The sequence below is a fragment of the Spermophilus citellus genome (assembly GCF_964194105.1).
Source record: "Spermophilus citellus genome assembly, chromosome: 6".
Lineage (NCBI taxonomy): Eukaryota > Metazoa > Chordata > Mammalia > Rodentia > Sciuridae > Spermophilus > Spermophilus citellus.
The window spans coordinates 142,743,986-142,751,433 of NC_138187.1; the positions used below are offsets into that span (position 1 = coordinate 142,743,986).

At 36.2% G+C, this 7,448-nt stretch overlaps 1 protein-coding gene across 1 annotated transcript in view; it reads right to left on the reverse strand.

The window, feature by feature from the left end:
• RO60 (Ro60, Y RNA binding protein) overlaps positions 1 to 5,620 on the reverse strand; it is a 301,212-nt gene extending 295,592 nt beyond the window's left edge. The window contains exon 1 of the mRNA XM_081300541.1: positions 5,376 to 5,620. The gene's annotated coding sequence lies outside the window, so the exon portion shown is untranslated. The remainder of the gene's footprint in view (positions 1 to 5,375) is intronic.
• Positions 5,621 to 7,448: the final 1,828 nt, after the last annotated feature.

Here is a 7,448-nt window from a genome sequence, read left to right on the forward strand (position 1 = left end):
ATCATGTAGCATCTGTAAAACTTCACTGTACACTTGTGAAAGAATGTATATGGAAAAGCAAATAATATCTTAGTAGTAGCATTGGGAAACTAGTTTTGATCTCATAGACCCCTGAAAGAAGGGCCTTAGAGAGCCTCCAGGGTTCCCTAGGCCACACATATTCTAGAATTCCTGCTCTCAATTATATACTTAGCAGTGGAATTTTGTGGTTGTGTGGTAAGTACATCTTTCGCATGTTTCCAAACCGTCTTCCAAAGGGTGTACATTAACTTAAAGTCATCAACATAGTTCATAGTTTTCTACATTTTGACAGGCATTTGATGTTACCAGTCTTTTTAATATTCCCCTCCAATTTTATGTTTTAAGTGGTACCTTATTGTAGTTTTAATTTCCTTCCTTCTTCCCTCCCTCCCTCCCTCCCTTCCTTCCTTCTTTCCTTCCTTCCTTTCTTTCTTTCTTTCCAGGATTGAACTCAGTGCACTCAACCATTGAGCCACATCCCCAGTCCTATTTTGTATTTTATTTAGAGACAGGATCTCACTGAGTTGCTTTGTGCTTCACTTTTGCTGAGGCTGGCTTTGAACTCTTGATCCTCCTATCTCAGCCTCCCTAGCTGATGGGATTACAGGCCTGTGCTACCAAGCCCTGGTATGTAGTTTTAATTTTTTTAAAAATATTTATTTGTTTATTTTAGTTCTCAGCGGGCCAACACAACATCTTTGTTTGTATGTGGTGCTGAGGTTTGAACCCGGGCTTCACGCATGCCAGGCGAGCGCGCTACCACTTGAGCCACATCCCCAGCCCTGTAGTTTTAATTTTCATTGCCATTGTTATTAGCAAAGTCCAACAACTTTTCATACATTTATTATCAATTTCAGTTTCTGTTTCTGTGAATGATCTGGTCCTTGTCTTTTCCGTTTAGTTTTGTCTTTTCATTTTTATTAAAGCTTTACTGAGATGTAATTGATAATTTATAAATTTAATACATATATAAATTGACGTACTAATATATTTTGAAATGATCACTACAGTCAAGCTAATAAATGCAATTTTATGTAGTTACTAATTTTGTTGCATGGAAAAACACTTAAAATCTACTCTATTAGCGAAATTTGAAGTAGACAATACAGTATTGTTATAGTTGCCAGATGTTTGTTATATTAATGAGTTTGCTGTGTGCCTGTCATTTTTGTTAAGAGTTAGGTATACAATCAGAGGTGATATTCAAAATACCTAAAAAATTCAAAAAACTCTCCTTAATATGTTCTGAAAACAGCCTTTTTCAGTTATATAAATTGAAAATTATCTCTCCCATTCTGATCCTTTTCATATATTTTAATATTATTTTTTAATGTTTTAAATGTTTACAGTTTTTTTCTTTATAGTTATAGATTTGGGGGTTTTATTTTAAAAATGTTTTCTATCTTGAAGCTATAAAGGTATTTTTCAATATTTTCTTCTAATGCTTACAAAGTTTATTTTTTATATTTAGTTTGTTCATATACCTGGAATTGACTTTTGCATATAGTATCAGGTAGGAATAATTTGTGTGTGTATGCCTGCATTATTTAATGAGTGCTTTTCTTTGCTCCTCTGATCTAACACTCTGGCATTGTTTATTTTTTAAATAGGTGTTTATGTGTGTGTATGTGTGTATGTCCATGTATTTCTAGGTTTTAAAACTAAAATTCTTTTAATCTGTTTCTTAATTCTTATAGTAATATCATATACCCCTCCTCTTTGTTGGCTCTGGGGATTGAATCCAGGGGTTCCCTACCACTGAGCTGTGTTTCCACCACTTGTTATGTTTTTACTTTGAGACAGAGTCTTACTAAATTGCCCAGGTTCGTCTCAAACTTGCAATCCTTTTGCCTCAGCCTCTGAGTCACTGGGATTATGGGTCTGTGCCACTGCATTTGACATTGCTAGGTATTTTGAATATCACCTCTGATTGTATACCTCTTAACAAAAGTGACTGGCACACAGCAAACTCTCATTAATCAGTGTCAGTTAACTAAGAGATAGAGCCTTGATGGGCACGGGTGACAATGGAGATCACTTCAGAGGCCAGAATGGGGAGAGCTTTCTGTATCAGGAAAAGGAATTTGGCCTTTATCCTGATATTCACCAGAGCCTTAAATAGGGAAGGAATTTTATGAGATCTTATTTGAGAGCATATGAAAATTAAACTGAATTATCCTTAGGTATTGTAGATCTCTAGTGAACCTGTGAAGTGGAGGTTCAGAGGAATGGAATGAAATGGACCCCCCCCCCCCGCCTTTTTGTTGTTGTTGAGGTAGAAGCATGCTAATAAACTATAGAACCAAACATTGTGTCTCCAGAAGCACTTGGTCATTGTGTGTGACTCTATGTGCATGTAATATGTGTATGTTTACATGCACATGGGTTTGACTGAAGATTTTGGACTAGATATATTGATTTAGTTTTTTTTTTTTTTTTTTGGCTGTACTGGGGATTGAACCCAGGGACACTCTAGTGTTGATCCACATCCTGGTCCTTTTTATTCTTTTATTTAGAGATAGGGTCTCCCCAAATTGCCAAAGCTGGCCTCAAATCTGTAGTCCTTCTGCCTCAGCTTCCTGAGCTACTGGGATTATAAGTATGTGCTTCCATGCTCAGCTGACCAAATATCTTGAAGAGGATTGGTTGAGATTACATTTGTTGCTAATACTGGAAACTGACTCTGGATAATTTAAGAGAAATAAAAATATTAGTATTCCTTGGATTGACACTGGGGTATATTCTAATGTCTAGAGAGTAAGTTTATCAACTAAATATGGAAAGGTCAAGAACTGGAGTAACTCTAAAGCTTAGTCCCAAGAGCTCATAGATGTTTTCTATCAAACATGGCCATTATTGTGACTCGATGCCAGCCATCTTAATCTTCGGGTCTCCCAATTCCAAATTTCATAGTGCTTTAGGCTGAGATTTCTCTTAAATGTGCTTCTATCTGATCTTTGTCTTTTAGTGAGAACAAAGGTTGTTGATATTTCCTAATATATATACTTCCTTTCCTTTTATAGTAGTAATACACCTTTTTTTAAAATTTACTTTTTAGTTTTAGGTGGACACAATATCTTTATTTTACATTTATGTGGTGTTGAGGATCGAACCCAGTGCCTCGTGAATGCAAGGCGAGTACTCTACCACTGAGCCACAACCCCAGCCCCAGTAGTAAGACATCTTTTATATTTTAAGAAAGTTAGTTTTTGTCTATCATATGTATTACTAACATTTCCCTGTTTTCTCTGTTGTATATTTTATTTTTTATTTAAATACTTTTTCTTGCCACATAGATGCTTTATTGTTAGCCATATTTATCAATTTCTTTCCCTTTATAACTTTGGGGTTTTGTGTCATTCTTAAAAAGGACTTTTATACTCCAAGATGATAAAAAAGTTAGTTCATAAATTGACTTTTGAAGAAACAATAGGGGAATTTATTTTATTTTTTAGTAAAGAAATTGGAGAAGGAATCGTAAGCATCACATATAGAATATGTAAAATCACAAACATTTCTGATTTACTCAGGAATAATTTTCAAAACTGAGTTTAATGTGATTAGAGAAAACTGCATTCATCTGGGAGTACATGCCTTGAGATTGTAGCTGTGCAAGTTCTGTTTGCAAAGCTAAGAAGTTTAGATGTTTGTCTTAAAGCCCATGCAGAAATAATAGGTTTTAACCAGGGTATAATACGATGAGATTTGAGTTGGAAAAATCTTGGGTGATAGCCTGTGCCGCAGTCTTGGCTGGGCACAGAATCACGAGCCACTCAAGCAGGAACAAAACTTTATTTTGAAAAAGCCACCAAGACTCTGTAGGCGCTGGCAAGCCAAACCCGGTCCTCCCACGCGGGCCTCCACCGGAACCGCGCATCTCCCGGAACCCCCCCGGAATTTCCTCCTACTATCCTTCCCCAACCAATGGGAACTCTCCAAGAGTCTGGTAACATGAGTCCGGTAGCAGGCCAAGGTGAACAGCGGGAGTCCAATTTCCATATGAATGTAAATCTTAACATAATCATCTCAGTGGCTAGCTGGCGTCACTTTACAACCAAAGGTGCCATACATCGTATATTTGCTTGTGGCTCCTAGCATCTGCCCCCTTCTGTTTAATTAAGCAACAAGCAATGTGGCTAGGGACCGTGCCTGGTAGGTTGTCCAATTTAACATATGGTTCTTACCTGTCATGGGAGAACTGACATTTAGGCGTCAGCTTCCTGTCTTAGGTTGAATCCACTGTAATCAGATCAACCCGTCACTGACTACCGGTCCAGCATTCAGCCATGCTTGTGGATAGGCCTATGCACCAGTGGGGGGGTGAGGTTCTTGCCTCACCTCTGTTGGCCCCCAAATTTAGCCTTGGTGCCAGTGGGGGGGGTGAGGTTCTTTGCCTCACCTCTGTTGGCCCCCAAATTTTAGACCATCACTAGTAGAAGGGAGAAGGATACAGAAATGCCACGACACCAAGCCAATTGATGGCTCCTTTGGAAAAATTGCGTCACTGGTGACACCATCAGCAAAGATATGCCAGTATTACCACAATTCGGTGCACCAGATGATATTTTACAATGTATGCAACTGATATATAGTCCAGGCAAGTTCTGCAAGCAGTTCAAATTGGAGGAGTCTATCAATATGTCCATTTCCTCCCAAAGTAAATCAAGTCCTTGATTGAGCATTACTTGTTGAGTTATATTCATTGATGCATCAGTTTATACAGTTTATTGTGATAGCTATCATAGAAGCTGTAGTTTGGTTTTATCTCAGTCTTCACCGGAATTGGGATGGAGATGGAAATTCTGGCAATGATGCTAAAGAGACATTATCCTGAACAGAATTATTAAATATAATGAAAAGGAAAGGTGAAAGTAAACAAACAGATCTGTTAAACTCCTTTAAAAACAATCCTTAACAGCTGTTTACCTAATTTAAATTAGTAAACAAACAGATCTGTTAACCATCTTTAAAAACAATCATAAACAGCTGTTCACCTAATTTAAATTAAACCATATAAATCATGTGAATAAAGAAAAAATTCGGATCCATTTTTTCATGAGCGCTCCTCATATAAGAAATATGGACATACACACATACAGACATACAACACTAAACAGAAGTGTGCACACAACATACAACACATAAGACAATAGTAAATAAAGGCCTTGTAACTATACTTAGGTGAAATCTCCATTGCAATGTTTAAAAACTCCACAGTCAAAAAAATAAAACACAGTCAAAAAATAAAACTGATCAGAAAAACATTAACCTAGGTTTGTATGAGCTCAAAAATAAAATAGAACTTTATGATGTGGAAAAATGCAATAATAAAATAGATATTGAAAAAAAACCACCTTGGTTAATCACTGTCGCAGATGTAAGAATAGCCAAGCCGGAGCTCTGGATGTCAGCTGTTATGGATTTGAGTCAAATCATCTTCTTTTTCTGTAGAAATTGTTTTAGTTAATCTCTCTGGAATCCAAATCGGTTGCTGTTCATCCTGTGGGAAAACACAGACAGCGCCCCGATTCCAGACTATCACTGGATCTGGGCCTTTCCATTGTCCTGTTAGAATATCTTTCCAAAGTACCTTAGGCTTATGTACATTTTTGGGGTACAAATGTCTTTCCGCAGCACTAAGTCCCGATGAATCTAAATTTAAAAAGTTTAGAGTAAAAAGGGTTATTTTAAGTTTATCTTTGGGGGATATATACCCCTTTCCAATTCCCTCCTTTTGTTTTAATAAGTACATTTTAATAGTTTGATGAGCTCTTTCAACTATGCCTTGTCCTTGTGGATTGTATGGAATTCCTGTTATGTGAGTAATACCAAATGATGAGCAAAATTGTTTAAAAGAGGAGGAAGTATAACCAGGACCGTTGTCCGTTTTTAACTGTTTTGGAACGCCCACAGTGGCAAAATTTTGTAAGCAATGAGCTATAACATCTTTAGTTTTTTCTCCGGCATGAAGGGAGCCCATCAAAAATCTGGAAGAGGTATCAACTGTAACATGTAAATATTTTAATTTTCCAAATTCTGGCAAGTGTGTGACGTCCATCTGCCAAATATGGTTAGGTATCAGTCCTCTAGGATTGACTCCAAGATTAACTTGTGGTAAAAATGTCACACAATTTTGACATTGTTTTATTATATGTCTGGCTTGTTCTTTAGTTATTTTAAAACGCTTTTGTAAAGTATTAGCATTGACATGGAACCTTTTATGAAAATTTATAGCTTCTTCTATTGTGGAGAAAATATGTATGTCATGTGTAGATTTATCTGCTAGTTCATTGCCCATACTAAGGGCTCCAGGCAATCCTGTATGTGCCCTGATATGACCTATGAAGAATGGATCTTTTCGGTCCCAGATTAGACTTTGTATAGCGGAAAACAAAGAGAAAATAGTAGAAGAAGGTGAAATCCTACCAGCATCTTCAAGGGATACTATAGCATTAACTACATACTGACTATCAGAAAATAAATTAAATACAGAATCTTTAAACATCATAAAAGCCTGTAATACTGCATTAAGCTCTACCTTTTGAGCTGATTGTTTGGGTACTAAAAATGTAAAAGTTTGATCAGGAGTAACTACTGCTGCTGTGCCATTGTTTGACCCATCAGTGAATATATTTGGAGCATTTATGATAGGGTTTTTTCTTGTCATTTTTGGAAAAACTACAGGATGCTTAGACCAAAAAGACAACAAAGGATTAGATGGTAAGTGATTATCAAATGAAACACTAGTTTTACACATGATTATTGCCCAAGTATTTAACTCATTAGCTAACTCATCAATTTGATCCATAGTATATGGAGTAATAATTTTATTGGGAGAAATCCCAAATACTCCCTTAGCTGCTTTTATTCCTTTGAGTATTAATTGTCCTACAGCCTCAGGATATCTAGTAAGAATAGTATTAGGAGAATAAGATAAATGTATCCACAATAATGGACCTTCCTGCCAAAATACTCCTGTAGGAATATTTTTTGTTGGTAGTACAATAAATAATAAAGGCAAACTTATATCAATTCTATCCAAATGCATATTTTCCATATATGTTTCAATGATTTTTAATGCTTTTCTTGCTTCAGGCGTTAACATGCGGGGTGAATTTGGATCTGATGGACCTTTTAGAATATCAAATAAAGGTCCTAACTCTCCTGTTGGTATGCCTAGATAAGGCCTTATCCAATTTATGTCTCCCAATAACTTTTGAAAGTCATTAAGTGATTTGAGTTGATCTACTCGTATTTGAATTTTTGGTGGACGGACCATGGTTGAGGATAATAGAACTCCTAAATAATTAATTGGAAGATTTAATTGTACTTTATCTATTGCTATCTCTAGATTATAATTTTTCAATAAGTTTGTAAGTGTGGCATAACATTCTAGTAATGTATTTTTATCTTTATGTGCCAATAAC